The following is a 22,307-nucleotide window of genomic DNA, read 5'->3' as shown; positions in this document are numbered from 1 at the left end:
GAATCAATGGGGCTGCGTTACTGAGCTTTACGCTGCTTTTTTGCAGGTGTTAAACTTTTTCTCAGCCGGCTCTCCCCATTGATGTCTATGGGGAAATCGTGCATGAGCACGTATAACCAGCTCACCGCTCACTTAAGCAGCGCTGGTATTGGAGTACGGTATGGAACACAATTTTGCTCTACGCTCACTTCTTGCCTGTTAATGCCGGGTTGATAAAAACCTGTAATACCAGCGCTGCAGGGAAGTGAGTGGTGAGAATAAACGGCAACTTAGCACCGCACCCCTCATAACGCAAGACTCGTAATGTAGGCGATTGTTAGTATGAAGAATATGTGACAAGGCCTATATTGTACACAAAAATGTTGTTAAAAAACTGTTAGAAAAATTTAAATTTTAAAAATACAATCCATTACATTAACCTGCACCCTGAATGAACCTGTATAAATAAAACAATTTGAATGTTAAATACTGCAAACATAAAGCTAGATTTACGGCTAGATTTAGAGTTTGGCGTTAGCCGTCAAAACCAGCGTTAGAGGCTCCTAACGCTGGTTTTGGGCTACCGCTGGTATTTAGAGTCAGTCAGGAAAGGGTCTAACGCTCACTTTGCAGCCGCAACTTTTCCATACCGCAGATCCCCCTACGCCATATGCGTATCCTATCTTTTCAATGGGATCTTTCTAACGCCGGTATTTAGAGTCTTGGCTGAAGTGAGCGTTAGAAATCTAACAACAAAACTCCAGCCGCAGAAAAAAGTCAGTAGTTAAGAGCTTTTTGGGCTAACGCCGGTTTATAAAGCTCTTAACTACTGTGCTCTAACGTACACTAACACCCATAAACTACCTATGTACCCCTAAACGAGGCCCCCCCCACATCGTCGCCACTCTATTAAATTTTTTTAACCCCTAATCTGCCGACCGCACACCGCCGCCAGCTACGTTATCCCTATGTACCCCTAATATGCTGCCCCTAACACTGCCGACCCCTATATTATATTTATTAACCCCTATTCTGCCACCTCCAACGTCGCCTCCACCTACCTACAATTATCAACCCCTAATCTGCCGACCGGACCTCACCGCCACTATAATAAATGTATTAACCCCTAATCCGCCTCACTCCCGCCTCAATAACCCTATAATAAATAGTATTAACCCCTAATCTGCCGACCGGACTTCACCGCTACTCTAATAAAAATTTTAACCCCTAAAGCTAAGTCTAACCCTAACACTAACACCCCCTAAATTAAATATAATTTAAATCTAACGAAATAAATTAACTCTTATTAAATAACTTATTCCTATTTAAAGCTAAATACTTACCTGTAAAATAAACCCTAATATAGCTACAATATAAATTATAATTATATTGTAGCTATTTTAGGATTAATATTGATTTTACAGGCAACTTTGTAATTATTTTAACCAGGTACAATAGCTATTAAATAGCTAATAACTATTTAATAGCTACCTAGTTAAAATAATTACAAAATTTCCTGTAAAATAAATCCTAACCTAAGTTACAATTAAACCTAACACTACACTATCAATAAATTAATTAAATAAAATACCTACAATTATCTACAATTAAACCTAACACTACACTATCAATAAATTAATTAAATACAATACCTACAAATAAATACAATTAAATAAACTAACTAAAGTACAAAAAATAAAAAAGAACTAAGTTACAAAAAATAAAAAAATATTTACAAACATTAGAAAAATATTACAAAAATGTTAAACTAATTACACCTACTCTAAGCCCCCTAATAAAATAACAAAGCCCCCCAAAATAAAAAAATGCCCTACCCTATTCTAAAATTAAAATAGAAAAGCTCTTTTACCTTACCAGCCCTTAAAAGGGCCCTTTGCGGGGCATGCCCCAAAGAATTCAGCTCTTTTGCCTGTAAAAAAACCCCATACAATACCCCCCAACATTACAACCCACCACCCACATACCCCTAATCTAACCCAAACCCCCCTTAAATAAACCTAACACTAAGCCCCTGAAGATCTCCCTACCTTGTCTTCACCACACCGGGTCCCGATCGGTCCAGAAGAGCCTCCGAAGTCTTCATCCAAGCCCAAGCGGAGGCTGAAGAGTGACGTCCATCCTCCGGCTGAAATCTTGATCCAAGCGGCGGCTAAAGAATTCCATCTTCGGGCAGACGTCTTCATCCTATCCGGGCAGAAGAGTCGATCCGGACCGGCAAACATCTTCATCCAAGCCGCATCTTCTATGTTCTTCCATCCGATGACGAGCGGCTCCATCTTGAAGACCTCCGGCGCGGATCCATCCTCTTCTTCCAACGACTAGACGACGAATGAAGGTTCCTTTAAGGGACGTCATCCAAGATGAAGACTTCTGCCCGAAGATGGAATTCTTTAGCCGCCGCTTGGATCAAGACTTTAGCCGGAGGATGGACGTCACTCTTCAGCCCCCGCTTGGGCTTGGATGAAGACTTCGGAGGCTCTTCTGGACCGATCGGGACCCGGTGTGGTGAAGACAAGGTAGGGAGATCTTCAGGGGCTTAGTGTTAGGTTTATTGAAGGGGGGTTTGGGTTAGATTAGGGGTATGTGGGTGGTGGGTTGTAATGTTGGGGGGGGTATTGTATGTTTTTTTTTTTACAATCAAAAGAGCTGAATTCTTTGGGGCATGCCCCACAAAGGGCCCTTTTAAGGGCTGGTAAGGTAAAAGAGCTTTTCTATTTTCATTTTAGAATAGGGTAGGGCATTTTTTATTTTGGGGGGCTTTGTTATTTTGTTAGGGGGTTTAGAGTAGGTGTAATTAGTTTAAAATTGTTGTAATATTTTTCTAATGTTTGTAAATATTTTTTTATTTTTTGTAACTTAGTTCTTTTTTATTTTTTGTACTTTAGTTAGTTTATTTAATTGTATTTATTTGTAGGTATTGTATTTAATTAATTTATTGATAGTGTAGTGTTAGGTTTAATTGTAGATAATTGTAGGTATTTTATTTAATTAATTTATTGATAGTGTAGTGTTAGGTTTAATTGTAACTTAGGTTAGGATTTATTTTACAGGTAATTTTGTAATTATTTTAACTAGGTAGCCATTAAATAGTTATTAACTATTTAATAGCTATTGTACCTGGTTAAAATAATTACAAAGTTGCCTGTAAAATAAATATTAATCCTAAAATAGCTACAATAGAATTATAATTTATATTGTAGCTATATTAGGGTTTATTTTACAGGTAAGTATTTAGCTTTAAATAGGAATAATTTATTTAATAAGAGTTAATTTATTTCGTTAGATTTAAATTATATTTAACTTAGGGGGGTGTTAGGGTTAGACTTAGCTTTAGGGGTTAATACATTTATTAGAGTAGCGGTGAGGTCCGGTCGGCAGATTAGGGGTTAATAATTGTAGGTAGGTGGCGGCAACGTTGGGGGCGGCAGATTAGGGGTAATAAATATAATATAGGGGTCAGCGGTGTTATGGGCAGCAGATTAGGGGTACATAGGGATAACGTAGGTTGCGGCGGTGTACGGAGCGGCAGATTAGGGGTTAATAATAATATGCAGGGGTCAGCAATAGAGGGGTCGGCAGATTAGGAATTAATAAGTGTAATGTTAGGGGTGTTTAGACTCGGAGTACATGTTAGGGTGTTAGGTGCAGACTTAGGAAGTGTTTCCCCATAGGAAACAATGGGGCTGCGTTAGGAGCTGAACGCTGCTTTTTTGCAGGTGTTAGGTTTTTTTTCAGCTCAAAATGCCCCATTGTTTTCTATGGGGGAATCGTGCACGAGCACGTTTTTTAAGCTGGCCGCGTCCGTAAGCACCGCTGGTATTGAGAGTTGCAGTGGCTGTAAATTATGCTCTATGCTCCCTTTTTGGAGCCTAACGCAGCCATTCTGTGAACTCTAAATACCAGCGGTATTTAAAAGGTGCGGGGAAAAAAAAGCCAGCGTTAGCTACGCGGGTCGTTACCGACAAAACTCTAAATCTAGGCGATAGTATTATACTTGAAAATTACCTTGGATATCAGGGACGTCCATATCTGTCCTTGAGTCATCGTCTGGACGACCCACAAGCAGTGTCAATGGCAGCACCTGTATCCTTGCAACCAGTAAAAAAAAAACTTACGTGACAACCTACCACTTTACAATTTATGACTAAAATATAAAAACAATATTACTGTGAATAATGCTAATATGAACATGACTGACACTATAACCTAAGAGACATTTTCCACGCACTAGTACACAATACAGGTCTAATATTTATCCATAGCCTCACCTGTATTTCTTAAATATATCACATTTTAGACAGTGCAAGCCATATCGAATCCTAATATAACTACACGCATCCTAAACCTGACGACTATACAGAACTTACTACCTTACTCTAAGAACGGCTTATGTGGACCTATCGAATTTCAAAACCATAATACGGTCTTAAAGGGTTCACTAACAGCGCAATCAATATTGCTAATCTCGGCTGCTCAATATCATAGGTTGACATAAGGGAGCTCTGTTATGCCAATACTCGGTCCCGCAGCCTTACAACACCCAGAAAATAACCAGATACCAGAGGAAAAAGAAAAGAAAGAAAGAAAAGGATATTAAAGAAAAAGAAAAAAGAAAACAAGTCAAAAAACAAAACAAACATGCAGGACATACAACAATAAAGAGCAAACAAAACAAAGACAAAAGCAAAAAAACAACAGACAACGAACAAGGACAAAAACTCATACGGAACATAAAAGTAAAAAGTAATAAATAAACAAGATATGATACTGGTTATTAGTATCTCTTCATAGGGCTACAAAAAACTGTGCCACTCTAATTTAGTATTCAATCCTTTGGGGATTATAGTATCCAACTCGAAGGTCCATCTTGTCTCTCTTTGGAGTAGATCCGCCACACTATGTCCTTGTTCTTGAAAGTGCCTGGCCACGGGTTGATTCGATTCTCCTTTTTTAATGGCTTGTCTGATGGCACAGATAAGAATGAATTTAATGGGATCCTGAGACGGAATTGGGAAATTCTCCAGAGCGACAAGACACTCCCCTTCAAAGACATGATGGCACCACGAATAGGATATAAGAAAGGGAAATCCCTTAAAGACAATCTGCAATTGACTGACCCAGCACATTGTTATTTTAAGGATTGGCTAAGTAGACAGGCACTGAAACCAGAATGTTTTAAATGTAGTGGCTGTACCACTTGTAATGGGATGTCTGCAGGTAAGTATTTCAATCACCCGAGATATAATAAGAAATATTATCATAAACATAGGGTGACCTGCACGACCCCATACATTGTGTACATGCTCCACTGTCCCTGCAGCCTATTTTATATAGGTAAGACCTGTGACAACCTGAGGATAAGGATGGCTAATAATAGGAGTGCCATCAGACAAGCCATTAAAAAAGGAGAATCGAATCAACCCGTGGCCAGGCACTTTCAAGAATAAGGACATAGTGTGGCGGTTCTACGTTACACAATTATTGATCACGTACCTGAGATGAGCAGAGGTGGTGACAGGAATAGGTTGCTACTCCAAAGAGAGACAAGATGGACCTTCGAGTTGGATACTATAATCCCCAAAGGATTGAATACTAAATTAGAGTGGCACAGTTTTTTGTAGCCCTATGAAGAGATACTAATAACCAGTATCATACCTTGTTTATTTATTATTTTTTACTTTTATGTTCCGTATGAGTTTTTGTCCTTGTTCTTTGACTGTTGTTTGTTTGCTTTTGTCTTTGTTTTGTTTGCTCTTTATTGTTGTATGTCCTGCATGTTTGTTTTGTTTTTTTACTTGTTTTCTTTTCTCTTTTTCTTTAATATCCTTTTCTTTCTTTCTTTTTCCTCTGGTATCTGGTTATTTTCTGGATGTTGTAAGGCTGCGGGACCGAGTATTGGCATAACAGAGCTCCCTTATGTCAACCTATGATATTGAGCAGCCGAGATTAGCAATATTGATTTCGCAGTTAGTGAACCCTTTAAGACCGTATTATCGTTTTGAAATTCGATAGGTCCACATAAGCCGTTCTTAGAGTAAGGTAGTAAGGTCTGTATAGTCGTCAGGTTTAGGATAAGTGTAGTTATGTTAGGATTCGATATGGCTTGCACCGTCTATAATGTGATATATTTAAGAAATACAGGTGAGGCTATGGATAAATATTAGATCTGTATTGTGTACTAGCGCGTGGAAAATGTCTCTTAAGTTATAGTGTCAGTCATGTTCATATTAGCCACAAAGTCCCAAATGAGTATAGCACAGAGGAATGGGTGCACGTGAGGCCAAGGGTACTGCCACAGCCCTCCAGCAATAGAAATAGCAAAAAAGGTCTCCAGCACTCCAATATAAAAGGCAATTTTATTAGATAAAGCAACGTTTCGGGGTTCATGCTTGATAAACATTGACAACACACAATGGCTTTTAAATACCCTCTACAAGGCGCCAAAATGCACCTTCAGTGGAGTTTTAGCTCCCTCTTGTGGTAACAATAAATATTGCACAAAGCCTATACATAATAATGTTATTCTCATTATAAAAACTCCATACCAATTAAAAACAATTTGTATACACAGTAGATGATCCAGCAGCTAAGAATAGTACTTTCATAATTTATATAGATGCATACTGTTGAGCAAAGTGATTAATAGAGATACTATATATAGTTGCCCTCTCCCTCTAGAATTTCAGAAAAAGCAGGACAGGTCATAGTCCTTATTTAACCCTCTGGGTTGCAATGTGGCCAGCTGGTGTATCCACCACATCCCCCTTTGTTTTAGTTGGCGTTCCCTGTCTAACCCACTTCTATTAGGTTCTATGTGGTCAATAATTTGCCATCTCATCTGGCTAATGTTATGACCCTTATCCAAAAAAATGACCTGAGACCGGGGCCTCTTTATTTTTACATCTAATGTTGGATCTATGTTGGCTCATCCGGTCACGGACTTTACGTGTGGTTTCACCTATATAAACTAAAGAACAGGGGCATTTAATTAAATAAACTACATGAGTTGTCTCACACGTATAGAAGCCTTTAATTGCATATTTCCTTCCACTCTGTGGGTGATGGAAATTTTCACCTCTAATAATTGAGTTACATTTCATGCAGTTACAACAAGGAAAAGTCCCTACTTTCTTACTGCCTATAAATTTTTGCTGAGACCTCTTCATAAAGCCTACATCAGTTCTCACTAACTGATCTCTAAGACTTTTAAAGCTTTTATAGGCCATTAAAGGGGGTTCTCTAAACTGTATCACCTCCATGTTGCATTCTTCCAAAATGTGCCAATGTAGGTGAATCAATTTGGCTATTTTATTGCTTAATGGGTTATATTGGCTTACAAAAACCATTCTATTCCTGTTCTTATCAGGACTTTTGACAGCAGTGTTATCCAGGTTCTCTATAGTTTTCTATAATAGTTTATTAGGGTACCCCCTATGTAAAAACTTTTCCTTCATCTCTTTAAACCTAGTAACCTTCTTGTCACTAGTGCTGACTACTCTGTTTACTCTGAGGAGCTGACTCCTGGGTAGAGACTCCACTAGTGTGCTTGGGTGGAAACTATTATATTGTAGGAGGTTATTTTTATCTTTTTCTTTACAATGTAGGTCGAATTCTAGGAGCCTACCTGCCTTAATGACCTTAGTGTCCAAAAAAGATATTGATTCTTCACTGTAGTTAACAGTGAATTCAAGGCCCCTCCCCTCTGTATTGAGTTCACTAACAAACTGAAGAAGGGACTCCACGTTGCCCCACCATACGCCAAAGACATCATCTATATAGCGGAGCCAAACAGCTCCATACTGTATTCTGATAGACACAGTTCTCCTCTATCTCTTTCATGAAGAGATTGGCGTATGATGGGGCAACGTTGGAGCCCATAGCTGTACCTCTTGTCTGTACGTACCATTGGTCTTGGAATAGAAAGTAGTTCCAATAGAGGATAAGTCTCAAGAGTTCCTCTATGAAGTTCACTTTCCCTGGACTATACCCCCTGTTCACCACTAATGTTTTCTTTACTGCTGCTATGCCTGTTTCATGCTTGATTGAGGTGTACAGGCTTTTAACATCCATGGTGAAAAGGAGGTACTTGTCACATGGAAATTCAAGAGCTTTAGGCCTAGATTTAGAGTTTGGCGGTAGCCATCAAAACCAGCGTTAGAGGCTCCTAACGCTGGTTTTTACCGCCCGCTAATATTTGGAGTCAGTCAGGAAAGGGTCTAACACTCACTTTGCAGCCGCGACTTTTCCATACCACAGATCCCCCTACGCCATTTGCGTATCCTATCTTTTCAATGGGATCTTTCTAACGCCGTTATTTAGAGTCTTGGCTGAAGTGAGCGTTAGAAATCTAACGACAAAACTCCAGCCGCAGGAAAAAGTCAGTAGTTAAGAGCTTTCTGGGCTAACGCCGGTTTATAAAGCTCTTAACTACTGTGCTCTAAAGTACACTAACACCCATAAACTACCTATGTACCCCTAAACCGAGGTCCCCCCACATCGCCGCCACTTTAATTAAATTTTTTAACCCCTAATCTGCCGTCCATCCGCACGCCGCCGCAAGATACGTTATACTTATGTACCCCTAATCTGCTGCCCCTAACACCGCCGACCCCTATATTATATTTATTAACCCCTAATCTGCCCCCCTCAACGTCGCCTCCACCTGCCTACACTTATTAACGCCTAATCTGCCGACCGGACCGCGCCGCTACTATAATAATGTTATTAACCCATAATCCGCCTCACTCCCGCCTCAATAACCCTATAATAAATAGTATTAACCCCTAATCTGCCCTCCCTAACATTGCTGACACCTTACTTCAAGTATTAACCCCTAATCTGCCGACCGGATCTCGCCGCTACTATAGTAAATGTATTAACCCCTAAAGCTAAGTCTAACACCCCCCTAAATTAAATATAATTTAAATCTAACGAAATAAATTAACTCTTATTAAATAAATTATTCTTATTTAAAGCTAAATACTTACCTGTAAAATAAATCCTAATATAGCTACAATATAAATTATAATTATATTGTAGCTATTTTAGGATTAATATTTAATTTACAGGCAACTTTGTATTTATTTTAACCAGGTACAATAGCTATTAAATAGTTAATAACTATTTAATAGTTACCTAGTTAAAATAATTTCAAAATTACCTGTAAAATAAATCCTAACCTAAGTTACAATTAAACCTAACACTACACTATCAATAAATAAATTAAATAAACTACCTACAATTATCTACAATTAAACCTAACACTACACTATCAATAAATTAATTAAATACAATACCTACAAATAAATACAATTAAATAAACTAACTAAAGTACAAAAAAATAAAAAAGAACTAAGTTACAAAAAATAAAAAAATATTTACAAACATTAGAAAAATATTACAACAATTTTAAACTAATTACACCTACTCTAAGCCCCCTAATAAAATATCAAAGCCCCCCAAAATAAAAAAAATGCCCTACCCTATTCTAAAATTAAAATAGAAAAGCTCTTTTACCTTAGCAGCCCTTAAAAGGGCCATTTGTGGGCATGCCCCAAAGAATTCAGCTCTTTTGCCTGTAAAAAAAACATACAATACCCCCCCCCAACATTACAACCCACCACCCACATACCCCTAATCTAACCCAAACCCCCCTTAAATAAACCTAACACTAAGCCCCTGAAGATCTTCCTACCTTGTCTTCACCACACCGGGTATCACACCGATCCGTCCTGGCTCCGAAGTATTGATCCAAGCCCAAGCGGGGGCTGAAGAGTGACGTCCATCCTCCAGCTGAAGTCTTGATCCAAGCGAGCAGAAGAGGACATCCGGACTGGCAAACATCTTCATCCAAGCCGCATCTTCTCTGTTCTTCCATCCGATGACGACCGGCTGATCTTCAAGACCTCCAGCGCGGATCCATCCATCTTCACCGACGACTTCCCGACGAATGACGGTTCCTTTAAGGGACGTCATCCAAGATGGCGTCCCTCGAATTCCGATTGGCTGATAGGATTCTATCAGCCAATCGGAATTAAGGTAGGAAAATTCTGATTGGCTGATGGAATCAGCCAATCAGATTTAAGTTCAATCCGATTGGCTGATCCGATCAGCCAATCAGATTGAGCTCGCATTCTATTGGCTGATCGGAACAGCCAATAGAATGCGATCTCAATCTGATTGGCCAATCGGAATTCGAGGGACGCCATCTTGGATGACGTCCCTTAAAGGAACCGTCATTCGTCGGGAAGTCGTCGGTGAAGATGGATGGATCCGCGCTGGAGGTCTTGAAGATCAGCCGGTCGTCATCAGATGGAAGAACAGAGAAGATGCGGCTTGGATGAAGATGTTTGCCGGTCCGGATGTCCTCTTCTGCCCGCTTGGATCAAGACTTCAGCCGGAGGATGGACGTCACTCTTCAGCCCCCACTTGGGCTTGGATCAAGACTTCGGAGCCAGGACGGATCGGTGTGATACCCGGTGTGGTGAAGACAAGGTAGGAAGATCTTCAGGGGCTTAGTGTTAGGTTTATTTAAGGGGGGTTTGGGTTAGATTAGGGGTATGTGGGTGGTGGGTTGTAATGTTGGGGGGGTATTGTATGGTTTTTTTACAGGCAAAAGAGCTGAATTCTTTGGGGCATGCCCCGCAAATGGCCCTTTTAAGGGCTGGTAAGGTAAAAGAGCTTTTCTATTTTAATTTTAGAATAGGGTAGGGCATTTTTTTATTTTGGGGGGCTTTGTTATTTTATTAGGGGGCTTAGAGTAGGTGTAATTAGTTTAAAATTGTTGTAATATTTTTCTAATGTTTGTAAATATTTTTTTATTTTTTGTAACTTAGTTCTTTTTTTGTTTTTTGTACTTTAGTTAGTTTATTTAATTGTATTTATTTGTAGGTATTGTATTTAATTAATTTATTGATAGTGTAGTGTTAGGTTTAATTGTAGATAATTGTAGGTAGTTTATTTAATTTATTTATTGATAGTGTAGTGTTAGGTTTAATTGTAACTTAGGTTAGGATTTATTTTACAGGTAATTTTGTTATTATTTTAACTAGGTAACTATTAAATAGTTATTAACTATTTAATAGCTATTGTACCTGGTTAAAATAAATACAAAGTTGCCTGTAAAATAAAAATAAATCCTAAAATAGCTACAATATAATTATAATTTATATTGTAGCTATATTAGGATTTATTTTACAGGTAAGTATTTAGCTTTAAATAGGATTAATTTATTTAATAAGAAATAATTTATTTAGATAGATTTAAATTATATTTAATTTAGGGGGGTGTTAGTGTTAGGGTTAGAATTAGCTTTAGGGGTTAATACATTTATTAGAGTAGCGGTGAGATCCGGTCGGCAGATTAGGGGTTAATTATTGTAGGTAGGTGGAGGCGACGTTGGGGGCGGCAGATTAGGGGTTAATAAATATAATATAGGGGTCGGCAGTGTTAGGGGCAGCAGATTAGGGGTATATAGGGATAACGTAGGTTGCGGCGGTGTACGGAGCGGCAGATTAGGGGTTAATAATAATATGCAGGGGTCAGCGATAGCGGGGGCGGCAGATTAGGGGTTAATAAGTGTAAGGCTAGGGGTGTTTAGACTCGGGGTTCATGTTAGGGTGTTAGGTGATAGGAAACAATGGGGCTGCGTTAGGAGCTGAACGCTGCTTTTTTGCAGGTGTTAGGTTTTTTTCCAGCTCAAACTGCCCCATTGTTTTCTATGGGGGAATCGTGCACGAGCACGTTTTTTAAACTGGCCGCGTCCGTAAGCAACGCTGGTATTTAGAGTTGCAGTGGCTGTAAATATGCTCTACGCTCCCTTTTTTGGAGCCTAACGCAGCCATTCTGTGAACTCTAAATACCAGCGGTATTTAAAAGGTGCGGGGGGAAAAAAAGCAGGCGTAGCTAACGCACCCCTTTGGCCGCAGAACTCTAAATCTAGCCGTTAGTCTTTTCAAGAAAGTAGTTGGTATCTTTAAGGTAACTGGCCATTTTCAAGACCTCAGGTTGGAGTATTCTATCAACAAATTTCGAAATATTAGTGTACACAGAGTCCACACTAGAGACAATGGGCCTCCCTGGCGGTCTCTGGCTATCTTTATGAACTTTGGGGACAGTATAGAAGATTGGGTTACGTGGTTTATTTACATTCAAATAATCCATAAGCTTCCCATCAATAATACCATGATTGGGAGCCCTCTGAAAAATACTAGATATCTCTTTTTGTATGACACTCAATGGATTCTGTTTTAATGTCTTATAGGTGTCCCTATCCCCTAATTGTGACAATGCTTCACTAATATAGTAAGACCTGTTCATTATGACAGTGGCTCCCCCTTTATCAGCCCCCTTGAATATAATGTCCCTTTTCTTTCTTAGACCATCTAGGGTAGTGTTATCAATCTTAGAAAAGTTAGACAAATTAATTTTGTTGCCTTTGTACCACATTTTTTAATGATCTTTGTGTTTATATTGATCTTTTAAACATGTTACCCCATTCTGGACCAAATTCAGGAAGGTGTTAACCCCATGTTGGTTAACATTGGGGTTAAATTTACCCTTTTTAATGAGGTCCAAATTGTTGAGTGACCATTCATTATCACTGTTATTCACATTAACACTACTGGAGCAATTTCATGCTTAAACCAAATCTTTAAATTAATATTGCTGAACAACTTTTGTAAAGCCTTATCTATCTCGAAAAAAACGGTATCCCGGTATGGGCAGAATGACAGGCCCTTATTTAACACTTTACATTCACTTTCTGATAATACATGGGTGGAGGTGTTAATTATAATGTCATTCCATGCCCCAGTAGTCTCATTACTCACAAAGTCCTGTGTTAGTGTCTCTTTATTGGTTTCTTCCGTTCCGACCTCCGTACCTCTCCTGCTGTGGCCATGGTGTTTCCTGCCCGACCTGTGGTTCCGGCGCTTTCCTCGCCGCTCGATGTATCCAAAGGGGACGACTCCTGTGATGACGTGTCTTGTGCGCTCGACACTCCCGGCACTCCTCCCTGACGTGGCTTACGCTGGCCATACCTGCGTCTTCCTCTGGGTCCTGATGTCCCCCGGTTGCCTTGTTTACCACGCCAACGATACACTCTGCCTAAGCGGTAATCCTCTTTGTCCCTTTGGAACTTTGACCGCTTGGTTTCTTTTATGGTCTTCTGTTCCTCCAATATTTTTGCTGCGATCCTGGTCTCCATCTCTTCAAACTCCTCCGGCGTCATAGAGTTAAGTAGCTCTTCTTTATGTTTATTGATGGTACTTTCTTGTAGCCCCATTTCTTCTTGCAGGGACTCCACTGTCCACACTATGAGGTCATAGGAGCATTTGTTTAGGATCGCCTCAAACTTGTCGCAATATTTTTTGTTATTGCTCAGCAGAGCAGGATTGGTGTTCATGCGGAGGCCCCTAGGAATCCTCCTCACTCTGTAATATTCAGCTAATGTGGTAGCGTGCAGCTCCTACTTCATGTTTTAGTCTTAACATTTCATATTCTTTATATACAGTCTCCCCAGGTGTAGGTCTCAGGAAATCTCTCGAGCCCTTCATAAGGGCTGTAATTCTGGCTGCATCGACATCACTGTAGGCGAACATGATGCTCCCATCAGTTCCCTGTGTATCGCCATTGCCTGTAGACATCTTATAATCAGATCCTCAATGTGCAAGTAAACTTGGCAGTAGTAAATACACAAAGTCCCAAATGAGTACAGCACAGAGGAATGGGTGCACGTGAGGCCATGGGTACTGCCACAGCCCTCCAGCAATATAAATAGCAAAAAAGGTCTCCAGCACTCCAATATAAAAGTTAATTTTATTAGATAAAGCAACGTTTCGGGGTCACAGCCCCTTATTCATGCTTGATAAACATTGACAACACACAATGGCTTTTAAATACCCTCTACAAGGCGCCAAAATGCACCAAAATGAATGATAACTTCTCCTTGTCAAATCTGGCGAGTGCCTTCCTCTCTTTGAATGTCTTGGACTTTTCTGATGTGCACCCCGGTGGTTTAAGGTTACCGTGAGTACTAGGCTACACTGCAGAGATTAATTGTTCTTAAACCTACAGTATCCGGCCATTAATTACACAGTACTATTCAGTACCTCTTTTGTCTTTCTATTACTGTGATATCTATATTATTATGTTGCAAGTGGAGTTAGCATTTGATGATGTACCTAGCGATAAGGGACTAACTGACACTGTGATCCCAGGAGCAAGAGTATTTCATTTTTCCGAAGAGGACGCAGCAAACATATTGTTTGAGTCACTGGATACAGGATTACAAGATAAACCTGCTACACATATCCTATTGCATTTGCTTAAGCTGAAAAAGAAAGATAAAGATCTAGAATTACACGGGAAGTATCTTTCTGAGTATTATCTTAAGCACTATATCCCTAAAGGTTTCAGGGTGAGAAACGTACCGACCATTGGTAAAAATAATCCTCTGTTTTGTGAGAAATGGTTTCATATATTGAATAAATGCTCCTTAGATCTTATCTTACTGGTGATACAGGAAGTGAGGAGATTATTCGCTGTAAGTAAGATTGAAATAGATAAGTATAAGGAGGAGAAATTAGTGGAAAAATGTGAAAGTGATTGGGAAAATAAAATTAAAGTACAGCTTGAACAATATCAAAAGGAGTTGACTGATTTAAAAAATAGGAAATTCGAAGATGTGCTGGATGACTACCGTGAAAAACGTGTCTATAAGTGGTTATTGAAGCCAGAGGAGCGACAGAGGTGGAGAGAGTATCGCCCTATGCGTTATCAGAATTGAACAACTATAGATTCCTCAGGATCAGGTACGGATTCTGACAACACACAAGGTACCCAGAATACCAATGCTATATACGAGGAAAGAGGGGTGATAACCCGTTCAAAAAACGGGGGAGGCGCCCACACCAGCGGAGAAGCAAACATAAGGGGCAGACCACCGCGCCAGAGGAGAAGATAACGAGTAATAGACTGGTAATTAATATTAGTAGTAGGGTTATTATTTATATATATATAGGGGCTTCTGATGTAAGTCAATGCTCGACGACCGAGAGTAATTATGACATATGGACGTCGAAATAATATTATCAGCATTCTCTACTCTGTAGAATTACACAAATATATGATAGAGATTTAACCTATTTCAACCGACTTATAACAAATTATTGTAAAGCGAATCTCTTATTTCTTTATTTTTTTTATTGTATTAGTGAATGCAACTGAGACCCCTATTGATGTAATTGTTGTTTTTCTTTATCACTGTTCATGCATTTCATTTTTATGTACTGTTATTACGAAACTTAAATAAAGCTTTTGAAAAATAAAAATAAAAAAATATTAGCATTGCTGTGCACTAATGCAGCTGAAACATAAACAATATCCTTTCTATATTTGAGCTCATATTCCAAGTCCAAAGTTATTTTTTATCACTAATCATGTTTGATCCCTTCCCAGTCCTATGCTTTTTTAATTTTATTTATATTTTAGATGCCGGCATCCCCTTGAATGTTTTTTTGTTTTTTATCTATCCAATATTTATATTAAATGTGTATATTGATACAAACAAGTTTTAATCTAATTTTAGTATACATAGTGAGAAACATACAGACAGCTCTCTTTAATGCTGCTGTAAAACCTTTTTTTTCATTAATTAACCATTGTTTCATAAGTTTCAAGTCTAAATATAACTTTTATTTCCAAAAAAAAATAAAAATATTAGTAGTAGGGTATTGACACTGGATAAGGCGAAACTGTTGCAAAAAGGATTTTCATATGTACCTACGTATCTTACGGATGAATTTGACCTACATATAGACGTGTTGCGATTTCAACAAATACTTAAGCTTCATGAATTCTTTGGACCCAACAGTGGGGACTATAGTCAATTCAAAAGAAAGAGTACATTTGACACTAATAGCCAGAATAGCACCATCATGACCTTCATTAAAAAGCTTGAAAAAGATCTTAAGGATTCAGCCCATAACCAACAACGATGTGTTAGATTTAATTTGACAAGATGTGAGAGGGAGGCACTGAAGGGTTTAACTAAAGATGAATCCATTGTTATAAGAAGGGCCGACAAGGGTGGTGCAGTGGTTATTTTGGATTATGAATATTATCAGAAAGAAATTTTGCAGCAACTCAGTGAAAAGGATACATATAGGACACTACCCAGTAATCCCACTACTCAGTTCAAGAATCGTATAGATGGATTACTGATGGAGGCTTTTGAGATGGAATGGATAGACAAACAGACGCTGGAATTCCTTACTAAGGAATACCCCAAGGTTCCAGTTTTCTACACACTCCCCAAGATTCATAAGAACCTTAGAGAACCACCAGGACGACCAATAGTGGCTGCAACTGACTCACTTTTACAACCGCTGGCAGTATATGTGGATAGTATACTACAGCCTATTGTACAGCACATGTCGAGTTACTTGAAAGACTCAGGGGATGTCATTAAACTATTAAGGCACATAGGACCTGTGGAGGATGAAGATCAAATTGTAACACTGGACATTACCAGTTTGTAAACAGTTATCCCACATGGAGAAGGAATTGAATCCATTAAGAGGCATCTACAAAGATACCGATATGTGGGTCCACCAAGTGGATTCATAATTGACCTTCTGGAATGTTGCCTTAAAATGAATTTCTTTCGTTTTGAAAAAACCTATTATTTGCAGTTGACAGGCACAGACTTTTTATGGATGAATTTGAATGCAGTAATGATCATGTCTTTAAAAAACCCAAGCAACATGGCCTACAGAAGGTACATAGATGACCTCCTCGTTATATGGAGAGGAGACCTTGCAACACTTCAGGAGTGGTTTGAAGTATTGAATCAAGTACATCAGTCCTTAAAGTTCAAAATGAACTGGAGCAGAGAGACCATCGAGTTTCTGGATTTGAGAATATATAAAGAAAATAATATCTTGCAGACAACTTTGTATAAGAAACCCACCTACAGAAACTCGCTGCTTGAAGCGTCTAGCTGTCATCCACCGGCACTTAAAAAAGGCACTTCCCACATCGCAGTTTATGCGAGTTAAAAGGAATAACACTCGAGACGAGCGCGCTAATATTCAACTCAAGGAGATGAAACAAAACTTCATAGAAAGAGGTTACAGAATGAAGGCTCTCAATGAGCAACTCGAGGGAATACAGTAGATGGGTACCATGCATAAGAATGACGACAGCAAGAAAAGGTTAACGTTTACAACCACTTATACTGCAGATAAGAATGAATTTAATGGGATCCTGAGACGGAATTGGGAAATTCTCCAGAGCGACGAGACACTCCCCTTCAAAGACATGATGGCACCACGAATAGGATATAAGAAAGGGAAATCCCTTAAAGACAATCTGCAATTGACTGACCCAGCACATTGTTATTTTAAGGATTGGCTAAGTAGACAGGCACTGAAACCAGAATGTTTTAAATGTAGTGGCTGTACCACTTGTAATGGGATGTCTGCAGGTAAGTATTTCAATCACCCGAGATATAATAAGAAATATTATCATAAACATAGGGTGACCTGCACGACCCCATACATTGTGTACATGCTCCACTGTCCCTGCAGCCTATTTTATATAGGTAAGACCTGTGACAACCTGAGGATAAGGATGGCTAATCATAGGAGTGCCATCAGACAAGCCATTAAAAAAGGAGAATCGAATCAACCCGTGGCCAGGCACTTTCAAGAACAAGGACATAGTGTGGCGGATCTACTCCAAAGAGAGACAAGATGGACCTTCGAGTTGGATACTATAATCCCCAAAGGATTGAATACTAGAGTGGCATAGTTTTTTGTAACCCTATGAAGAGATACTAATAACCAGTATCATATCTTGTTTATTTATTACTTTTTACTTTTATGTTCCGTATGAGTTTTTGTCCTTGTTCGTTGTTTTTTTGCTTTTGTCTTTGTTTTGTTTGCTCTTTATTGTTGTATGTCCTGCATGTTTGTTTTGTTTTTTTACTTTAATATCCTTTTCTTTTCTTTCTTTCTTTTCTTTTTCCTCTGGTATCTGGTTATTTTCTGGGTGTTGTAAGGCTGCGGGACCGAGTATTGGCATAACAGAGCTCCCTTATGTCAACCTATGATATTGAGCAGCCGAGATTAGCAATATTGATTGCGCTGTTAGTGAACCCTTTAAGACCGTATTATGGTTTTGAAATTTGATAGGTCCACATATACTGTAGTTATATTAGGATTCGATATGGCTTGCACAGTCTATAATGTGATATATTTAAGAAATACAGGTGAGGCTATGGATAAATATTAGACCTGTATTGTGTACTAGTGCGTGGAAAATGTCTCTTAGGTTATAGCGTCCGTCATGTTCATATTAGCATTATTCACAGTAATATTGTTTTTATATTTTAGTCATAAATTGTAAAGTGGTAGGTTGTCACGTAAGTTTTGTTTACTACTGGTTGCTAGGATACGGCACTGCCTGATGATGCGTGCTACATGTTGTGCAACACCTGCACTTGGTGATTAAGGTGAGAGGGTATTTAAAGCTGTGTGTTATATGGGATCTTGTTGTCAGTTTGAAGACGGGGGTAAAACTCTGAAACGTTATGTAATAAGGAATACATTTTCTCCTTGTCAAATCCAGCGAGTGCCTTCCTCTCTTTGAATATATATATATATATATATATATATATATATATATATATATATATATATATATATATATATATATTAGGAGACAACCCAAGGTATTGAGCTAGGCCCCTTTATGTATTTTTATGCCACTGTTTTGCAGCCATATGTGATCATATAAAAAAAGTTTTTACTTTTTCACAAATGTGTTTCTCACTAAAATTATTTACATACAGCCTGTGCAATTATAACACAAATAGATGTAGAAGCTTCTCTGGGGTCCCCTTTGTTTAGGAGTAGCAGATATGCATGGCTTTGTTATTGCTTTTTTGCAATTAGAAGGCCGCTAATTGCAGCTGCGCACCATGCTTCTGACATTTCTGTGAGTGAAAATGTAAATTAGTTATCTGGCAATAGTGTAGTATTCTAGTGTAAGGATTACCCTCCCATCTTCCATCTTCCAAACAGCTCTTCCCTCCCCAGCATCCACACTCCTCGCTACCATCTTAGGTTCTGGCACACAGTCTAGTTTTAGGGCTTTTTTTTTATTTTTCATAAATTTTTTATTTATTTTCTGCAGTGTAGGATTCCCTTTTCCATCCCACCTCCCTGATTCCTCCCAAACAGCTCTCTAACCCTAATCTAATATGGCAATCTAAACTCCTATGATACCAGAGCACCAAATAGTGCTCCGTTACCATGAGGATTGCCGGCAACTCAGGAACAGCAGTCTTGGCTGTAATTTACAGCCAAGACTGCTGGAGCTTCCTGAAGCTGCGATGTATATATAAGTTATGCGGTATATGACGTATATATACGTTGTATTGGGTAAAGGGAGTTAAAGTGATGGTAAATTAAATACTTGTATTTTGTGCCATTGGATGTAACATTTAAAAATAATATAAGTTTAATTCATGAGTTTGCTTTGTTTGCACTACTAATTCATGAAAATACACAAATATAAAACTTACTGTAGTATTTACATATAACCACTTCTTTGTTACTGCACGCTCCGGCAGCCCCGACACTTGTCCAATGAAAATTATGGCATTTTGGCATAGTCAGAAGAAGAAAAAAAGGTCTTAGTGTCTGGGTGGCCGGAGCGTACAGTAGCAAAGAAGCGGTTATATGTAAACTACAGTAAGTTATAAATTTGTGTATTTTCCTGAATGAAAACATATTATTTTAAAATGTTACATTGAATGGCGTAAAATAAGTGAGCACGAGCCCTGGCTATGTATTTGTGTGTGATGGCAGGCAAATTGTGGTGCATCACACAGATCATATAAATACCCCTTATCGTACAAAACACCAAAAACAAACCTAAATATGCACTTTTGGCGGGGGGAAATTATGTCAATGAGCAGAGTTGTTTTTTTGTGGTTGTCTGAGGTACTACTATGTAGTAGTGTGTGTGTTATGTGTGGATCAATATAAATATATTGTAAATTGTAATGAATATCTAATCACATGTTCAGAACAGGTGAATGTGAGCTTCACACGTGAGTCAAACAAATCAAATATAAAAATTAGCACCGCCCTAATTTTAGCAGCGTAGTCTGCGGTTCTTTGACAAAATGAATCAAACAAAATAAATATCCCACTTAAAAAATACAAACATTTAATCCTCTAATCTCATTGTTCTGAGTTATGTGTCTTAAAACGTTCCTAAAATAAAATCAAAGGAATATAATAACCCTCTTTTGAAGGTATAAAAATAACCCGCTAAATACCACGGGTAAACATTTGACGACAGTCACGACACCACTATTGAAAAATAAGTGCTACTCAAACGTTGCCCCCTTTTTTATCTTAGTTTTTTAGAAGAAAACCATTAACCTTTGATGCCTGTTCACCAAAAGGTAATCTTTTTATTTAAAACGAGGGTTGCGGTCCTATGGATCCTACCTGTTCAAAATAGACAATTACTGTTAATTTCTAAGTTTAACCCCTAGAGTACAGAACTCTAAGTCATTTTCACACCGCGAAAAATGTTGTAAACGAGAGACAACGAGACATCTGGGCGGGAACAAGGGAACTTGGGGGCGCAGCAATCTAATAATAAAAAAAACAATCAAGATGGGCTACGAACGGAGGAATACAGCACAGTTACCGTTTTAACTCAAGTCAAATTTCAGATGTGCTCGCTATACACAGACAGAGCACAACCCCTTCCTCTAAATTATTGTAAGTTCGTTGTCCTAAACAAGCTCCACACACCCGGACTACTTTTGCCTATATGATTCCCCCATTACCCCGATGTTTGGGCTTACAAACTCTGCCTCCTGACCACATAAGTTCCGCCCAAACAAACTGATTCCAACTTCCGAATTTTTATGGTGTGTGTTTGTGTAGAAGACTACATATATACGTTTATGTTTAAATGGCTCCACGAATGTGCACTATAACTATTATAGCTGCAAATACTCATATAAACAAAATTTACTTACAGGTAAAAACGCTAAAACGTAGTGCAGAGTGATAAAATATGCTAACAAAAATACATTTAATTATAATCATAAATATATTTTAAGATGCTCCATAAACATAAAAAGCTAACTTTTCTTAATCAGATCAATTCGAATATTACTGTGTAATACTATAAAATAGGTTTTGAGATGATGTTGGTTTCTGTATTTCTGTTGTGTACTTTAGTGATTGGCACTCTAGAGGCGTTCCTTCGGTAGCTCAGATGGTAGAGCGGAGGACTGTAGAGGTGCAAGCTTGACAGTAATCCTTAGGTCACTGGTTCGATTCCGGTCCGAAGGACTTTATTTTTTTATTTTACTTATAACTATGTATAATACAAAATAATGCTATAATATAATTCTTAAATTTTTTATATAATCTGTTTTATATTATCTGTACCAAACTAGTAATTTATTACGAAGGGGTTATCGTTAAAGGATATAAAGACTGCTGCTTCAGTTGTAGAACACAGATTTTCTATTCCTCTTTAGGTGCGAAAATTTAATGTCAAGATCATATTTTCTCACATTTTTTAAATATTTTGTTACTGTATAAAACGATGAGCTGAAAAATAGTGTAATCATGTATAATACCGCATGCCTCCTCAAGGGGTCTCCCTTATGCCAAGAAAAAAAAGAAAAACATCTACTATTCACTAGATCAGTGATTTTCAACCTTTTTTTTTTTTTACTGTGGCACACTTTCACACATTGTAGCCTAATATAGCATATATATATATATATATATATATATATATATATATATATATATATATATATATATATATATATATATATATATATATATATATATATATATATATATATATATATATATATATATACGGGTAGCCCTCAGTTTACGCCGGGGTTAGGTTCCAGAAGGAATGGTTGTAAATCGAAACCGTTGTAAATTGAAACCCAGTTTATAATGTAAGTCAATGGGAAGTGTGAGGGAGTTAGGTTCCAGGCCCCTCTCAAAATTGACATAAGTAACACCTAATACATTATTTTTAAAGCTTTGAAATGAAGACTTTTTAAATGCTAAACAGCATTATAAACCTAATAAAATAATCACACAACACAGGCTTTACTTGCATTTTTCTGCAAGCAGTTCTTTCTATGCATTCCAATCTGGACTGATTTATAGACAGGAAGATCTTGTTCCTTTGCAAGCTGCTCGATAGATCAGGTCTGGTTTATATTTATTTATATATAT

General features: G+C 38.1%; 1 non-coding gene across 1 annotated transcript; it reads left to right on the top strand.

Moving 5' to 3' along the window:
* The first annotated feature begins 21,297 nt into the window (after window positions 1-21,297).
* TRNAY-GUA (transfer RNA tyrosine (anticodon GUA)) lies at window positions 21,298-21,389 on the top strand. Its single transcript is given in 2 exon segments — window positions 21,298-21,334; window positions 21,354-21,389. It is a non-coding gene; the product is annotated as a tRNA-Tyr (tRNA).
* The last annotated feature ends 918 nt before the right edge of the window (window positions 21,390-22,307 follow it).

Source organism: Bombina bombina, chromosome 2 (assembly GCF_027579735.1).
Source record: "Bombina bombina isolate aBomBom1 chromosome 2, aBomBom1.pri, whole genome shotgun sequence".
In the NCBI taxonomy this organism is placed as follows: domain Eukaryota; kingdom Metazoa; phylum Chordata; class Amphibia; order Anura; family Bombinatoridae; genus Bombina; species Bombina bombina.
This window is presented reverse-complemented; position numbering and strand designations above follow the sequence as displayed.